The sequence below is a fragment of the Macaca fascicularis genome, chromosome 20, assembly GCF_037993035.2.
Source record: "Macaca fascicularis isolate 582-1 chromosome 20, T2T-MFA8v1.1".
Classification (NCBI taxonomy): Eukaryota; Metazoa; Chordata; class Mammalia; order Primates; family Cercopithecidae; genus Macaca; species Macaca fascicularis.
This window is the reverse complement of record NC_088394.1, coordinates 55,710,813-55,729,033: the sequence shown is the minus strand read 5'-3', so window position 1 is coordinate 55,729,033 and position 18,221 is coordinate 55,710,813. Positions and strand designations below refer to the sequence as shown.

Below are 18,221 nucleotides of genomic sequence, written 5' to 3'. Positions count from 1 at the left end.
CCAAGTCTGAAAGTGGGCACATCACACCTGCCTTTTTATTTTATTTTCTCTTTATTTTTAACACTAACTTTTCCTCTTCATTTCCTACTGGCTCCACTGGGATCCCTAAAACACAATTTACAGTTGCTGCAAACCCATAGCATTGCCTTCCAATCACTACATGTTGCTGCTTTGGGATTCACAACTTATGCCTCTTCCTTAAAAATGTTAAAAATATCTTATGAGATGTGATGTGTTTCTATAGAGACTCAGTAGTATAAATCATTTTGTATATATCCCAAGTCATTATGAAACTCTTAGGGAAGAGGCTATAATTTTACTAGACTCTAGTGTTTTTGTATATACAGTTTACAAGAAGGTAGAAAGTGACAAAAATGATATCAGTTTCCAGGGAGAGCTAGAGACCACATAGAGGAGTTTGACAGGAACATTAAGGATCCAGAAACTTTGTCATTTGAAACAAAAAAAAAATCATATATAGCACAAAGGTTAAAGGGGCTTTTTATCCTAAATAACTTGAGGATAATATTTATATCAATCTTCCTAAGTACCTTATATTCTCAGTGCCTCGTATATGTAACTATTCATTCAGCATATACTTTCAGAGCAGCTACAATACTCAGAAATGGCGGAGCTCAAATATCTCATTTTCAATGCCTTGAGGAAAATGGTCTGTGATTCTGTCATTCAACCTTTATCAACTTGATCTAATCAATGTTTTTGTTTGTTTAAATTTTTCTCAGCTTGGCATTTTTTTTTTCATGTCTCAGCTGTTACTCAATTATATGAACTCTAAACTTTTAGCCTAGTGCTAAGCTTCCTGGAATGCTCTTCCTTCAGTGAGAAATGCTTCTGGAAGAACTGAGACTGAGAAGAGAAAGAAAGACTGTTCTCTTTCTTGAAAATCCTAGTAGGTGATCCCTCCAATATGTAAGGATTAGGTCAAGGAAGAGGATCTTTTAAGTACTACCATATGTCTAGCACCACACTGAGACTTATGGGGATTCTAAGAGAAATGCATTCATGTGAAACATATAAATGATTTAGGAAATGGTAGTAATTATTGTAAGAGAATAAAGAATCTAGCTTTAGACAAAATAGTGATTTTTGTCTACTCTAAAGGTTAGAGAAGTTAGTCTTTAGAGATGATGTTCAAGCTATATTTTAAGAGTAGATAAAATTGGGAAAATTGGAATATGTGGAGTTCTAACAGAGAGATAGTTGTGGTTTTCAAGACACTGGGGAATAATTAGGTGTTATAATTTAGCTAAGGTTGGATCTAGGTTTCACAGTTTGAAGTTGAGGAAAGTCAGATTCAATGTATGGACAATCTCCTCATTCTCCTTTTTAGGAAAGATCAAGGTCTATTCTAGATAATCCATGTTGTCCTCTAACTTTGCATGGCTCTGTCAGTAAGCTCTGCTCTGGTCATGACCTCCATGGAAGAAGATAAATAGAAGAAGTACAAACTGCTGGGAAACTAGCCATAGAAATCTATCAGAGACATGAGCACCTCATTTCTAGTTCGAATTGTTTTTTTCAGCCTCCAGGATCTAGCTTTCCAACCACACCTCTGTATTTCTATTCTGAATCTCAACTGTTTGGCTGATACCAACATTTGAATTACAAGCCATGAGTCCTTAACACTATGCTACGCAATATCCAAATATCCAGTGTACATAACGTTGACAGTTTCTACACTTCTAGAGTTTTTTTCTGAAGAGAGAAGATATTTTTAAAAAAAAAAGCAAACAAACCCAAGTCATACACAAAAGCAATATAGATAGATGGATAGATATTCCAAAATTGTAGAGAATCTGAGACTAAAAATGGACAATCAAGAGAAAAATGCAAAAAGCTGAATCTGTTCACTGAAGCCATTAATCAGGATGTTTATTTATGTGTAAAAAAATTTCTTCAATGAAAGAAACAGACTGGATGATAAAGCTATGAGTGAAGAGGCTTAAAGCATCACATGGATTTTTCCCTCCATTTTTCTGGCACTTAATAGCTGAAATCTTTTCACGGAGCACGCATTTCAACAGCTATGCAAACAAAGTCAAAGCAATCTGTCTAATTGAATCTTCAATATTCAAGTCAATTTGTGAAATATCTTACAATTGCCTTTCAATTTGTACCCCAAGTCTTGTCCGAAGGTGATAATGGTGATGAATGTTATTGCAAGAGGTAGGCAGTTGTCACAATTTAAAAGCCCTTCATTCCTGACATAGTCTAACACAAGACAAAAATGAGCTTGCCCTTTAAAGGCTGTGACCATTTTCCTCTCAAGTTGCTCTCTTATTATACAAATGAATCACTCTCCAGTGATTATGCTGAAATGAACAAAGCAAAAAATCTTCAACTCTCACATTCTGCAGAAATCTGAACTCATCCTAGGAACTGCTGGCTTGACTTCTCACAGAGAAATAAGAAGGTCAAAACACCAGAAATGTTCAGCAACTAAATTTAACAATAGGAATGGCTCTCAATGCTTCCAAAGTCTCAGGTGATATTTCTGAACACTCCACTCAACACTTTAGAATTTGCATTATCAAACATAAAGATCTACACCCTTACTGAGACCTCTTCATCCTATTCCAGACTGTGTAGGAGAATTATATAGCTTAATAAATTGATGTCTTGTATCTCTTTATTCATTGACTCTAAGCAAGGTTGCTGGTTAGGTTTCATCCCAAGTATGGAACCAATGATATAACCTAGTGGCTACCTGTTCTGTATTCAATAGAATATAGAATAGCACATACAGTACATATGGAATACTTAGAATGTCCAATTTGGAACTAGAATAGATAATAACAGAAGCCATACTCTAATGTGTGAGAGATTCGGTAATTCAATCTACCCAATATAAAGGCATATGAGATAGGAATCTAGGTTGTGAAACCGAAATCCTTAGGTTCTTACTATATTTTACATAATTATTCTAAATCTCTCTTTCCTCAATTGTGACTGAGGATACTTATATTTATCTTCCAGGGTTGTTGCAGATCCCATTAGATAAGGCAGCATAAAGCAATTGGCATGATACCTGGATGATACCTGCCAGTATATTTACAGTTGTTCCTGTTCTTCACTATTAACATCTTTAAAATTTTACAGTTCAGTTTTTCAATGCAAATAAACTATTTCAGCTGTCTTCCTCATCATTGTTGCCATCATTATCATCATTTAAATTTACATTTTCCAAAGCATTTTACATTTATTATCTCATCAAACATTTACTGCTTCAACACTTCTAAGAACTAAAACAGCTCTGGTAGTATCATCCGTAGATCAACAGCTTAGGTCACAAAATAGTTCTTCCTTATGTTAAACGGATACCTATCATCCTGTAAGTTTCATTCATTAGTCTTTGGTCTCTCTTGCTCAAGTATTTTTAAACATCTCATACCTTGATACCTCTTCTATATAATAGCTCCTATGAAGTCTAAAGGTTATTATTGCTACATTCTACAAGTCTTCTCTGAGAAGTTATATACAATCTTATATAAAATTATATGACTCTTGTCATGCAGACTCCCAGGCATTACCCCTAGACTCAGAAATCTGAATTTTTTGCTCACAATCCCAGAATCTTGACATAGGCGGTCCAAAGATGCAGAATGAAAGGACTAGTGACAGGAGTTAGTTAGCTTGCTTTAGGTAGACAGCAAGGGAAGAGTCCCTGGAAAGCCCTTGACCCATGAGCTGGTGCCTCAGCCCCACATAACACAAAAAAGCAGTCTGGAGTAAAAATCAAGCTGCAGGCACCAATAAGGGAACTAGCACATGGGCTTGTGCCTAGAGACATGCCCGCAGCTGCACAGATGGGAGAACCTCCAGCCCACTAAGAAAAAAACACGCACAAACCACTGGCTCACTCAGATAAGGCAACAGGCCTGACATAGAAATGTCTTTGCTCTTTGTTCTTTGCATAATCAGTAGGCTCCTAGGAAAATGTTTCTTCTTCTTTTGTGGGCATGAACACGGAGGGCTCCAGTGGGCACTTTTGTTTCTTTTTTTTTTGGACTGTGAGCCTAGCCTCTATGAATCATCACTTAAGCTCCTGATTGGTCCTGGGCCAAGGTCCTAGGCCAAGCTGAGTAGCCCCTACAAATTATCACTTCACCTCCTGATTGGTCCCAGGCCAAGCTGAATCACATTTTCTCCAAGACAGCCTGCAAACTAAGCACACTCCTTCCCCTTCCAAGTCCATAAAAACTCCAGACCCTGGCCTCATAGTAGGCAACCCATTTAGGCCCGCTCTGCACTAGTGGAGAGCTTTCTTTTTTGCTTATTAAACTTTTGCTCCAACCTCACCCTTGTGTCCCTGCTCCTTAATCATCTTGGACATGAGACAAAGAACTCCTAGCATTATCTCAGACAATGAGAGACTGTTACATCTTGGAGCATTGGCGAGACTGCCACACTTTTGTTGAATATCCGCAGTTTACTTCTGCAGATTCCCTCTTCCCACTTCTCCCTCTGCTCTATGTTCTCATAGGCTGAATACAGACTATATCCTTGACTCTTTGGCTACTTTTTAGATTTATATGACTGGAAGCACAAGCAGGAGATCAGAGAAAAAGAGCTGGATGGGCTCTGACCAAAGGGCAGCTCCTCTCAGGGGCCCAGGTTCTAGCAAGCACTTCAGGTTTCCAGCAATCACTTCTTTCCACTGAACTTTCACACCTCTGAAAGAAAAAGAGGCTTTGTTCTTACTAGTCCAAGGGAGTGGCACTATCCCCAGTGATTTCCCTATACTTTGCCCCACTTTTGTAAATGGTAAATTTATGAAATTCTCCCCTACAGTACCCGGTTAGATTGTGCTAGTCTTTTTATGCTAGGTTCCTGGCTGATACACTGGTTTAGACAAAGCTGGTTCAAATCCCCCTTCTCCAGTTGTTAAGCAGTGTAGCCTCAGGGAAGTTATGCCTCAGAAGACTCGGTTTCCCTGCTTTGGGATAATAAGAATGCCTTCCTCGGCTGGGCTCATTGACTCATGCCTGTAATCCCAGCACTTTGGGAGGCCAAGGCAGGCAAATCACTTGAGGTCAGGAGTTTGAGACCAGTCTGGCCAACATGGTGAAACCCCATCTCTACTAAAAATACAAAAATTGCCTAGGAGTGGTACTGGACATCTGTAATCCTAGCTACTCAAGAGGCTGAGGCAGGAGAGTCACTTCAACCTGGGAGGCAGAGGTGGCAGTGAGCTGAGATCGTGCCACTGTACTCCAGCCTGGGTGACAGAGAGTCTCCGTCTTAAAAAGAAAAAAAAGAAAAAGAATATCTGCCTCCTGGAGGAGTTACAATAATTAAATACATTGTTATATGAATTACTTACCTAAGAGCCTGGTACATAGTAAACATTTGGTGAAATTTAGCTAAAATTAAATTGTAACTAAAAGTCATTTTTCCAGCTTAAAACAAAAACTACTTAAACTTTAAACCCAGAGATGCAAAAGGAGAATTTATTTACAAAAATTAAAAAAAAAAACTGTAATATATCAAAGGGAGAGAAAAATATAGCTTTAAAATAAACAATATTTTAAATAATATTTCAATCAAATAAATTAAACATATTTCTCACTTTTACCTCAAAAATTTCTGAAGCTACAAAAATCTTTTCAAAATAAATATCTGATGAGAATTTAGGAACACTTTTCATTAAGGGGAGTTAGGATTCTAAATTAGAAATATAACAAGCTTTAGCTGATGTTTTAAAAAGTCCATTAAGGTTAGAAGATCCTCGATACTAGTCATATTCATTGATTTAGTTTGATGAAAGTCAAAGATAAAAAATGTGGGAAAAAAATAAGGATTAGACCAAATCCTATATAATCTTTCCAGTAGGATTACTTATATCTGAGGGTTTTCTCTCATCTTAATATAGCACCTTGAAAATACTGGGCTTACTGGGAACAAGAAGATAACATGAATCTTTTCAAATTTATTTAATATTTAAAAATAATCCCCATTGGCTACATGGGAAAAAGGCTTACTCTGAGAATAAACCCTGGGGCCACACTCCTATTCACATTCATTATAATGTGTGCCAGCACCATATCATTACTTCAGGTTCAAAGCAAAATCAATAGCAAATCATTTGACTTTGTAATAGCAGAAATGCAAGATGCCACCAACTTAATCAAAGAAGGCTGTCTTAGAAAAGGTAGCCACATGCACCACGTGAAAATACTTGAATGCTTTCAGCATCAATTGCCTAAAATCTAGCTTTTTTATGTGACTGGATATGTGAATATAGTATATATTTTTATTATTTCAGGACTGCCTTGATATGAATCCTAATATTTGACAAATTACCTCTCTTGGAGACGATGTGAGTTAGTTTCTGCTTTTATAAACTTGTCAAAAGCCAAAGGAAAAGTAACAGCCACCAGCCAAACAAGGAGATATTTATTTCTCATAACTGAAAAAGGGATTTATTTTCAGAAATCTCATACATATGAACAGAGATGGGCCCCAGCTTCTGGTGGCTTCAAAAAAGTATTAGCAATAAGCCTATGCTCCCTATTTTAATACTTTCTCTATATATAGTCAGTTCACTTATGTCATTCAATTCTCATTCTATTAATAGTTGGACAGAAAGGAGAGGTTAGCTATTGGTTGAGCTGACATCTGCACAGCCTAGTTTGGATTTATAAGTGGGCAATCCAATTAACATAAAAAACCATAGAGTTCTTGAGGGCAACGATAGATAAGCCTCTTCACACTTGCTGAGATATTCCCACAGTATGTCTTCTGATGAGAACCAGAACCACTTCCCAAATGACAAAGGCAGGCTGGACCTCCTATCTTAGGCTTAAGACTAGGAGGGAGTGTGTATTTGTGTGGGGGAAATCTTTGGATAGCTTACGTATTTTATAAAATGATAAATTATTTAAACCTCAAGGAACTGGAGGCAACGTGTAATTTAATCTTTAAGATGAGGATACTGACGTCCATGGAAATACAAGACCTGCTAAAAGGCTTATATTTGTTTAAAAACTATAATTAAAACATCTGATTAATCTAATTCATGTATTTGTCTTTATTTCAGTTGCTTTCTTACCCTCTGATTAAAATGTTTCTTTTCATATGTTAAGGGCATTTTCTTTCTATAATGACTTAGAATATACTGACTATCTTTGTGTGCCAGAGTAGATTAATAAATATGCATCATGGTTTTAGAACATAAACAAATTACCAAACAAGACATTGGGTTAATAATTTATTCCTGAAAAAAATCATCTTAAATCAAGCTATGGACATTGAGGACAACATACATAACAAATCTTTGCCTATTGGCTTAAGAAATGAGGTGGTAACTATATTCATTTGCTAAGTCTGCTAGCCAGCACACAGGTTTTGAACATTCAGTTTGTTGATTTGTTCATTTTATTCCAGCAATCATTGTTGAAACTTCTGTCCTCAAGTTTAATATGAGAGAGTATAAAACTAGGGTTCTACACAATGAGCTCCGGGTCTGCAGAGCTTCTGGGTGTGATTTGCTGAAAAAGGTTTCACTTTAGAGATGAAGCAGCAGCAGCCAGAGGAAGAAAGTAAAAGCAGCTATATAGGGAAAGGTGAGTTTTTGTTGTTTGTTTGTTTATGTTTGAGAGACATTAAAAACTCATTTAATTGTCACTAATGCCTAGGCAAATAACGTTGTTTTTCCAGTATTTGTAAGGATTTTTCAGTTCTTGATCTTCCCTACAATGGAAGAATTTCACTATTCTTGAAATGCTATTAATAAAAAGTTGAAAAAGCCAGGCGCAGTGGCTCAAGCCTGTAATCCCAGCACTTTGGGAGGCCGAGGCGGGTGGATCACGAGGTCACGAGATCGAGACCATCCTGGCTAACAGTGTGAAACCCCGTCTCTACTAAAAATACAAAAAACTAGCCGGGCGAGGTGGCGGGCGCCTGTAGTCCCAGCTACTCGGGTGGCTGAAGCAGGAGAATGGCGTGAACCCGGGAGGCGGAGCTTGCAGTGAGCTGAGATCGCTCCAGCCTGGGCGACAGAGAGAGACTCCGTCTCAAAAAAAGAAAAAAAAAAAAAAAAAAAAAAGTTGAAAAATACTAAGTATAACACTAATATTTATTAAGTAACTACTTTGAGGTCTCCGCATGTGTTATTTAGTCCTCACCATAGCCCCAACAGTGAGTCATGAGTTATTACCATTGCCCTGCCAAAGGCAAGAAACCTGAAGCACAGAGTGCTAGAGTAACTTTCCTTAAGCCACCCGCTAGTTTGGGGAACAACCAGGATAGGAACATGAATGTTCTCTCTCCCTGCCTTTTAATGTTCTTTTTGTTAGTAAAGTGTTAAGAGCTTGGGCATGCAGTCGAGCACAGGGGTTCAAATTCCATTGCTTATTAAAAGTATAACCTTCAGCGGGTTACTTCCACTGTTTAATCATCACAACCACCCATTTGCATACATTGAGCTGTGTTCCTTCTGGTTTGAAATGTTCTTTTTGTTGTTGTTGTTTCCATTGTGCCAAAGTACTTTGGGAGAATTAACCCTTCTGGCCTTTATTTTCATTTTCATAAAAATATTTTTGCAATGATTTATATAACCATATCTTGCTTGATCCGTTGGCTAGATTCAGTGAAATATTTATGTAAGTGAGAAATGTAGATTTGACTGTTTCAATACTGTCAGCCTTGCCATCCAAAAAGAGACAAATGTGATAAGAGAAATAGTGGGTAAATTACATAACATTTTCTAACAAAATCCTTTACATGGATGCCTTGAATTTTTACTTAATACAAAAGAATTCGAACACCTTTTGGCAATTGGATTAAGAGACAGTTTCTTGGATTGGAGATCTAAAGATTAAGCTTTACCAGGGGTAACAATAGCTTTATTCAAATAGTAGTCTTGGCTTCTGGTAATGGGGTGAGAATATAATAAGTAAATTCTACAGAAGTGAATAAATTGGTTTTTCTCTTAGGAAAAGGTGTCAAATACTTGTCAAAGGGCAAGGGAGATGACTGGTTGTTCCCTCAGAGGGGTGGGGCCTCCCTGGGGGATTACCTGATTCTGTAGGGTAAACACCTTTGATTATCTTTCTTATTGACTCATCTATAATATGTAGCTCTATAGTGAGTAGAAGTTTAGTTGAAAAAAAAATCATACAAATGATTACTGTCTATAACAATAAAAATGAGCATAGTTCTGAAAAAACATAATTGATTATCCAATCTGTATGTAGAAAAGATGTTGCCAAACATTATATTACCTTATGCGATTTTAGCCAGTCTTTCATCTATTATTACATTTATTTTAGCATCCCTGATTGCCTGATAATACTTTCATCTTTCAGATTAACCTTTAAGCCTAATTTTAGCATCTTACTGGTTCTCCCATTAATTAATATCCCATAATCTGTGACAGATTACCATTTTATATTTGTTTGAGTCATGACTTAACCTTCTTGTAAATTATACTTTAGAATGTTATACAATGGTTTTAAATGTGTTTGGTTATTTTTGAGTAACATTTATTTATTCACCAGGTATTTATTGAGTGCCAACTTTGTCCCAGAGAGTGGGCAAGACATTGTGGATTCAACTTGAAGACGGCAGAAAATATCCTACCCTTAATGGATATCATAGTCTAGTACAGATGACAGGCACTGAAATTAAATATATATTTATTATTTATTTTATATTTTATTTTAATTAAATATGTATTTACTATTTTAGTCAAACATATATATAGTATACACACACATACACACACATATAAATAATATTCTGGTATATGTCAGAAAGGAAACAGATATTGACTTTTGAGGGCAAATGATAGAAGAATAGGACCTGATAAGGCAATTCTGCAAGATGTTCTTACAGTTTGAGCTAATATCTTGAAAAAAGTTACTAGATCATTGTGAATTAAAGGTGAGTATGGGGAAGAGTCTTTCCACATAAAGGAATTAACACATGAAAAGGCTTAGAGATGGGAAAGGCAAATCACTGTTGAGCAGAAAGCCAAGAGTAATGTGGTGCCACTTGCAGAAAGGCCATGCAAGCCCTTGTGTCTATAGGGATTATAGTCATAAAAATACAAATTGCATGTATGTAGTTAAGATTCCATGGTAGGTTCCCATGGCTATAATTTAAAAAAAAAAAAAAATGCTAGAAATACACCGAGGATGGAATGGAGGGAGAGCAGCACAGATGGGATAATGTGCTTTTGTTTGGTTTTATTTAGTAGAAATAATGAGCTTGACTTCATGTAGCATGAGTCAAAGATGCTTTGAAACTTCCAAGTGGGCAATGATGTAAGGAGCTATAGCTATATACAAAGTCCAATGTGTTAGAATGAGCTGAGAAGAGAACTGGATATAAGGAAAAGGAGGAACGAAGTATAGACACACTCAGGATTCCTGCCAACCTCAAGATCAAACCTATGAGTCCTATATGTAGGAAATTAAAGTGAAGTTGAAACTATTCATTATTATAGGAAGGACACACTCAGGACTCCTGCCAACCTCAAGATCAAACCTAGGAATCCTATATGTAGGAAATTAAGGTGAACTTGAAACTATTCGTTATTACAGGAAGAACCAGGCAGAAAGAGAGCTCAGTAGCAGGTAAGCCTCGTGGTGTTAGAATTACCCTATGGGACAGGGGACATAACCAAGAAGCATGGACACTGAACCCACCACCAGGACACTGCAAGCACAGAAATTAGACAACTCAGTTCAAGATGACTGAGAATTTTCTGGTGATACAAAATTAGTTGTGGCTTTACTCAATTTGAAGGAATGAGAATTATTCAATCCTCTAGCTTCGCACAGTAGCAAATTAGACCAGATTACAGCTTCAAAAAGTTACTTGGTCCAGGTAATGTTATACAAGCTCCTTGTAGATGTGTTATACATGTTTTTAATATAATAAGCTTGACCTTGGCCACTATAGACATATATATATTTCTGGATACTGTTGCTTATAAAAAGGCTTTGAGTAGCAATTGGCCTTGTTCACCAAACTAATAATGTAATGACAACATGCTCTGTTTTGAGAGGATATCTTGAGTTAAATTTTTTTCAGTTTCTTCTTCAGATAAATGTATGTCTGTCATCCCAAAGAATAATGAGAACTACTGAATCCAAATTGCTTCACCTCTCATAAAAGAAGTTTAGAAAAAAAGCCAAGTACGGTTATGGTTATTAACTTGTATTAAGTGCTTTGTAAAATAATACAGTAATATTAAAATATATCAATAATGATGACAGTTCTTAGTCTAATACTCCTGATTACCAGATAGATACGTGAGAGATAAGCTTTAGTTTTAATTTTATTTTTATTTACCTGCATATTTATTCTATCAGTTCTCTTCATAACATGATTTTGCTATTTTATCAGCGTGTTTGTGGCCTGCCTTCCATGTGTCAGGCACTGACTTAAGTACTAAGAATTAAGAAAAAAAAAAAAAGAATAATTATGGTTCCTGATTGTAAGCATTTTTAAATTTAAAACTAGAGTTATAGCTACTGAAAATCCTTCTGGAAATAGGTTAAATAAAAATATTTTGAAATACTTCATTTCTTAGACTATACCATCCAGAAACTTCTAGTCTTGTAAGAATTTCTATAAGAATTCCAGACTCTTCTTTCCAAACATGGGCCAACTTATAAAAAATTATCCAAATAATTCAAATAAGGAGTATAGATGTAGAAGAGAATGGATTGGGTATTTCTTAAGCAATGCGTAGGACATATTTAAACCTTATAAGAAAAGCCTTTGATGCAGACATTATCTGTATAAAGGTGAGAAAGGAGATTCAGAAAGGGTATTAATTGCCAAAGCTCAAGCAACTTGTTAATATAAGAGCTGAAATGTGAGTGATTTCTCTTCAAAGTTCATTTCCTTTCTCCTACACCACAGGGTTTTACGTTGATATGAAAAAATTTCTTTAGGATTCCTTTGAGGAAAGCAATATGGAATCAACATTTTCGTAAAAAGTGCCCATACACCTGTAAAAAGTGACTAATCTTCTGTGTCACCTTCTTTCAGTTACAGCTTTTGTGATATTGCCTGAAGCTTCTGACCAAATACTAGAAGAGCTCTTAAAACAAATCATGTTACAAGAAAAAGTGCCTGTTTTAGAAAACTGACCAGATAGTCCCTTTACCTTTGGTAAGTTTACCTTTACCAAAAGGAAAACGCACAATAATGGAATCCACAGGCACTGCAGCCAAAGGCAGGGTCTTCGGCCCTGCTGAGGAGAGTTGCTTTGAAGTGCAGTGTTGCTGTGCACGTGGAATTGATCAAGCCCTTTATTTTCCTATGGGTCTCTATCATGTTTTTATATCATGTAACATGATTTCTTAGCCATCCTCTCTCTCTCTCTCTCTCACGCACACCCATATAAAGGTGTTTATGCAGGCACTCTTTATGCTCATTATTTCTACGTTTTTTTCCTAGTCATATTATCTTAGATTATAATTGACTCTTCAGAGTACAGTGGGGACCAGGTGAGTGGAGGTTGGTGTGGCCTTGGACTATAATTGACTCTTTAGGGGGAAAAATAGATATATTTTCTGAAATCCATAAGTTCTGGAATTGTGGCTTGCTCACTAACTTATTTGAAAAAGCCTAAGATAATAAATGTTAATTGAATTAATGGATTAATGTATCCTTTTAGATAAGGTAATATGCAATGTCAAATCTCTAAGCAATTTAACTGAGGACAGCACGATTCAATTAAAATTTTAAATTTTATCATATTTTAAATCCAGTTGGGTGAAGTGGATTAAAGATAGGTGGGAGTGAAAGCAGAAACACAGTTACAAAAACAATGGTTCAGATGGGAGAAACAAGGACCTTGAGGATAAAAATCATTTTTACATATGAAATTATTATTTTTGAAAAGGTAATGTAGATTACATTTTCTAATATAATATATTTAAATGTATCTTAATGAATACCACAAAATATTTCATGGTAGATAATTATATCATCATTTTCCAGTAGCTGACTCAATGTCTCACAGCTGGACCTGTGATCAAATTCCAACTTTGCCACTTTCTGTTTCTGTTTCATGAAACCTTTGCTTTGTCAATGATGTTGAAGTACCTACAGTGATTACATAGAAACGAATATTGAAACGGAGGCAGGAAACTTGGGCAAGTGCTAGGTTCCTGCTGATGTGACAATCCTTTTTTTTTTTTGAGACGGAGTCTCACTCTGTCCCCAGGTTGTAGTGCAGCAGTGCGATCTCAGCTAACTGCAAGCTCCGCCTCCCAGGTTCACACCATCCTCCTGCCTCAGCCTCCCAAGTAGCTGGGACTACAGGCGCACGCTGCCACACCCGGCTAATTTTTTGTATTTTTAGTAGAGACAGGGTTTCACCATGTTAGCCAGGATGGTCTCCATCTCCTGACCTTGTGATCTGCCTGCCTAAGCCTCCCAAAGTGCTAGGATTACAGGCGTGAGCCACCGTATCCGGCCAACAATCCTCTTTTTAATTCATTTGTTCTATATAAATCTACAAAACTCTATAAATAATACAATCAAAATTCTGTTTCTGACATTAAATCTCAAAATGTATGAGCCAGATCTATGCCATTTTTCTCTGTTGAAATAATTTTTAATACTTTCAGATTTCCTTTATGCAATAGTTATTTCAATGGAACATCTCAGATTATTTTTCATTTGGTGGAGAAGTAAGGCCAACCTTGATGGGCCTGAATAGGCCGGCATTCATGAGGCACTTTTGCCAGACTATAATGAGAATAATTGGTCTCTCAAAGATGTCTAGGCCCTAATCCCTGCAAACCATGAATACATTACATCATATGGCAAAGGGAAATTCAGGTTGCAGATGGAATTAAGGTTGCTAATTAACTGAACTTAAAACAAATAAGCTGAGCATGGGATCTCAGCACTTTCGGAGCTGAGGTGAGAGGATTGCTTGAGGCCAGGAGTTTAAGACGAGCCTGGGCAACATAGGGAGACCCTATCTCTAAAATCATATAAATACATAAATAAATAAATTATTTTGGATTTTCTGGGTGGGTCCCCTGTAATCACAAGTGTATTTTAACAGTGGAGGAGAGAGGCAGAAGAGGCAGAGTGATGCAATATGAGAGACATTTAACTGACCATTGCTGGCTTTGAAGACGGAGGGGGCCACATGCCAAGGAGTGGGGGCAGCCTCTTGAAGCTGAAAATGGTTACAGCCTCCAGAAGGAACCAGCCTTGCTGATACCCAGTAAGATTAATTTAGACTCCTGACCTCCATAACTGTTTGATAATACACTTGTATTGTTGTAAGCCACTACATGTTTGATAATTTGTTACCACAGCAATAGGAAACTAATATACTAACTCTGATGAAACTCTTTAAAATAAAAGATTTTCTTCTCATAAATCATAAGGTAGCAGGCTCAATCTCATATAGACCTGCATTGGGCCCATCTGCCATAACCCAACACACCTCCCAAACCTACTGAAGTGACTAAGCTGAACCTAATGGTCAGTGTCCTTAGTATGGAATAAAAAAGAAATCCAGACATGGGTAAAGAAAGATTTTTTCAAAAGGTTATTGAAATAAAAGAAAGGAAGATTATATTAATAGAAATAGGGAGACTATTGTGACCATGATATCAGCAAAGATCCCAGAGGTCAGGCAAAATAATCTTTTCTTTTGTAGAGCGGAGTCAATGAGTGCTTAATAGTCATGTTTATAAGGCAAATCATGTCTTTGTATTCTGTATTTTTGATGCTTTGACAGTTGGGCCCTTGCTGGCCCTGGAGGGATTGGCTCTCCCAGAGCTAACCAATTCCTAGAGACAGTAAATAATTCACATGTTAATGAACACACTTTTCATATGCAAGACAATCAATCTGGAGCCCATGCCTTTACCACCTCCTTTATTAAGATCTCACAGGGTTTTACACATGGGCCACTATTCCTCTGACCTAATCACCCCAGGACTAGGAACCAGACAAATAGGAACAGCCAACATGCTGCAGAGTTTGCTGAAATTATTCAGACTAGCCACCTCTACACCTGCTTATCCATTTCTTCCTGCAGAAACCAAAATAACGGCTTTTGTTCTTGGTTTCCCCTTGTATTAGTCCACTCTTACATGGCTATGAAGAAATACCCGAGACCGGGTATTTATTTATTTATTTATTTATTTTTTTTTTTATTTATTATTTTTTAAAATTTATTTATTATTATTATACTTTAAGTTGTAGGGTACATGTGCATAACGTGCAGGTTTGTTACATATGTATACTTGTGCCATGTTGCTGTGCTGCACCCATCAACTCGTCATTTACATCAGGTATAACTCCCAATGCAATCCCTCCCCCCTCCCCCCTCCCCATGATAGGCCCCGGTGTGTGATGTTCCCCTTCCTGAGTCCAAGTGATCTCATTGTTCAGTTCCCACCTATGAGTGAGAACATGCGGTGTTTGGTTTTCTGTTCTTGTGATAGTTTGCTAAGAATGATGGTTTCCAGCTGCATCCATGTCCCTACAAAGGACACAAACTCATCCTTTTTTATGGCTGCATAGTATTCCATGGTGTATATGTGCCACATTTTCTTAATCCAATCTGTCACTGATGGACATTTGGGTTGATTCCAAGTCTTTGCTATTGTGAATAGTGCTGCAATAAACATACGTGTGCATGTGTCTTTATAGCAGCATAATTTATAATCCTTTGGGTATATACCCAGTAATGGGATGGCTGGGTCATATGGTACATCTAGTTCTAGATCCTTGAGGAATCGCCATACTGTTTTCCATAATGGTTGAACTAGTTTACAATCCCACCAACAGTGTAAAAGTGTTCCTATTTCTCCACATCCTCTCCAGCACCTGTTGTTTCCTGATTTTTTAATGATCGCCATTCTAACTGGTGGGAGATGGTATCTCATTGTGGTTTTGATTTGCATTTCTCTGATGGCCAGTGATGATGAGCATTTTTTCATGTGTCTGTTGGCTGTATGAATGTCTTCTTTTGAGAAATGTCTGTTCATATCCTTTGCCCACTTTTTGATGGGGTTGTTTGTTTTTTTCTTGTAAATTTGTTTGAGTTCTTTGTAGGTTCTGGATATGAGCCCTTTGTCAGATGAGTAGATTGCAAAAATGTTCTCCCATTCTGTAGGTTGCCTGTTCACTCTGATGGTAGTTTCTTTTGCTGTACAGAAGCTCTTTAGTTTAATGAGATCCCATTTGTCAATTTTGGCTTTTGCTGCTGTTGCTTTTGGTGTTTTAGACATGAAGTCTTTGCCCATGCCTATGTCCTGAATGGTACTACCTAGGTTTTCCTCTAGGATTTTTATGGTATTAGGTCTAACATTTAAGTCTCTAATCCATCTTGAATTAATTTTCGTATAAGGAGTAAGGAAAGGGTCCAGTTTCAGCTTTCTACTTATGGCTAGCCAATTTTCCCAGCACCATTTATTAAATAGGGAATCCTTTCCCCATTTCTTGTTTCTCTCAGGTTTGTCAAAGATCAGATGGCTGTAGATGTGTGGTATTATTTCTGAGGACTCTGTTCTGTTCCATTGAGACCGGGTATTTATAAAGGAAAGAGGTTTAATTGACTCGCAGTTCTGCATTGCTTGGGAGGCCTCAGGAAACTTACAATCGTGGCAGAAGGTAAAGCAGGCACCTTCTTCACAGGGCAGCAGGATGGAGTGAGAGCCATTAGGGGAAATGCCACATGCTTGTAAAACCATCAACTCTCATGAGAGTTCACTCACTGTCATGAGAACAGCATGAAGGAAACCACCCCTATGATTCAATTACCTCCACCTGGTCCCACCCTTGACATGTGGGGATTATTACAATTCAAGGTGAGATTTGCATGGGGACACAGAGCCAAACCATATCACCCCCCACTGCCTCTGCCTCCTGACGAACCCTGGTGCTCCATCATATGGCCCTGCATGTCCTTCTGTGCCTCTTGATTTTAGGGATCAATGACTAGAAAAGCCTTTTTTCAATACCAATCACTTTCACGTCTGTGTATTTTATCATACCTGATTAAAACAAATCTCAGGTACCCTTTTAAAACAAGGCCAGAAAATATTAGGTGTGGGGAGTGGTATATGAGGGTGATATGATTGGACAGTTGTTATGGAATGTTTTTCCTTGAGGTCAACCAAGCCTAGGAGGGGCTGTTAAAGAGGGGTTGTTCCTTATTTCAGTACTCAAGGATAGGCCAGGGTTCACAGGCCTGAGTTAAGGAGAGAAACTTGATTAAAATCTAGATAAGTTAATGGACATTTTGTTCCAATAGGTTAGTAGAGACAAACCATTCAGCTAATTGCTTGTGAGACAAAGAATGGAAATGCGGAGGATGGAAATATCTGGCTTTGTCATAGGTACAAGAGGTAATCTTTGACTCTTATCCAAGCCATATGGAAAAGGGTGGTCCTTTGCACTAAGCCCTTCCAGGAACACAAAATGGATGGGAAGATTTCTTGGCTGTTCCTGTTGTCCCTGTTTTTCAGGAGCACAGGGCTCAGGTGAAGTTTGATATTGTCACTGGCCTTTTCGGAATAGGAGCATTCTTAGCATTGCAGATCACATTATTTAAATCTGCCTTTTTACTTTTTTCTCTACTTGTCATGGCTTTAACAGTGGTAATGCTGTGGGATAAAATAAAAACTACGTAAGTCATAAATATTGTTTGTGAGATTTCAATTAGATGCAAAACCAGTTTTGCTGACACAACTAAGGTTAAGTAAAACAAAATGAAAATTTATTCTCATATAAATTATTGCATTGGTTCTCAAAAATTTTGCAGAATATTCACTCATTTTATATGTTATCAGACTGGGCTTCAAAAAGTTAAAGCAACCTAAATCCTTCCTGATATTTTTTTCTGGGTCTAATACAGATGATTTTAAAATAAGGATGCCTTTAGGTTTCTAACTCCACAAACCATTGAATGGTCTGTTTCACTCCCTTAAAATGCTGTGCCTCAATCCCTGCCCTTCTAAGAGTGGAACTATAATCGGTTCATTGCCCAGTGTGCACGACAAGGCAATACACCAAGACACCAGGTTGCAGGAGAGAAAGAGGTTTAATTGTAGAGCTGCCAAATGAGGAGATGGGAGGAGACCTCAAAACCATCTCCCCAAAGAGCTTGGGGCTAGAATTTTTAATGATTTTGGAGTGGGCCAAAGTGTGGAGATTGTTGATTGATCGAAAGGTGCAAGGTGAAGTCATGGGACAGGAAG

At 37.4% G+C, this 18,221-nt stretch overlaps 1 long non-coding RNA gene across 1 annotated transcript; it reads left to right on the top strand.

Moving 5' to 3' along the window:
* The first annotated feature begins 7,160 nt into the window (after positions 1–7,160).
* Positions 7,161–14,442, top strand: LOC123570473 (uncharacterized). The gene is made up of 3 exons (XR_006694666.2): positions 7,161–7,586; positions 12,028–12,150; positions 14,063–14,442. It is a non-coding gene; the product is annotated as an uncharacterized lncRNA (long non-coding RNA).
* Positions 14,443–18,221: the final 3,779 nt, after the last annotated feature.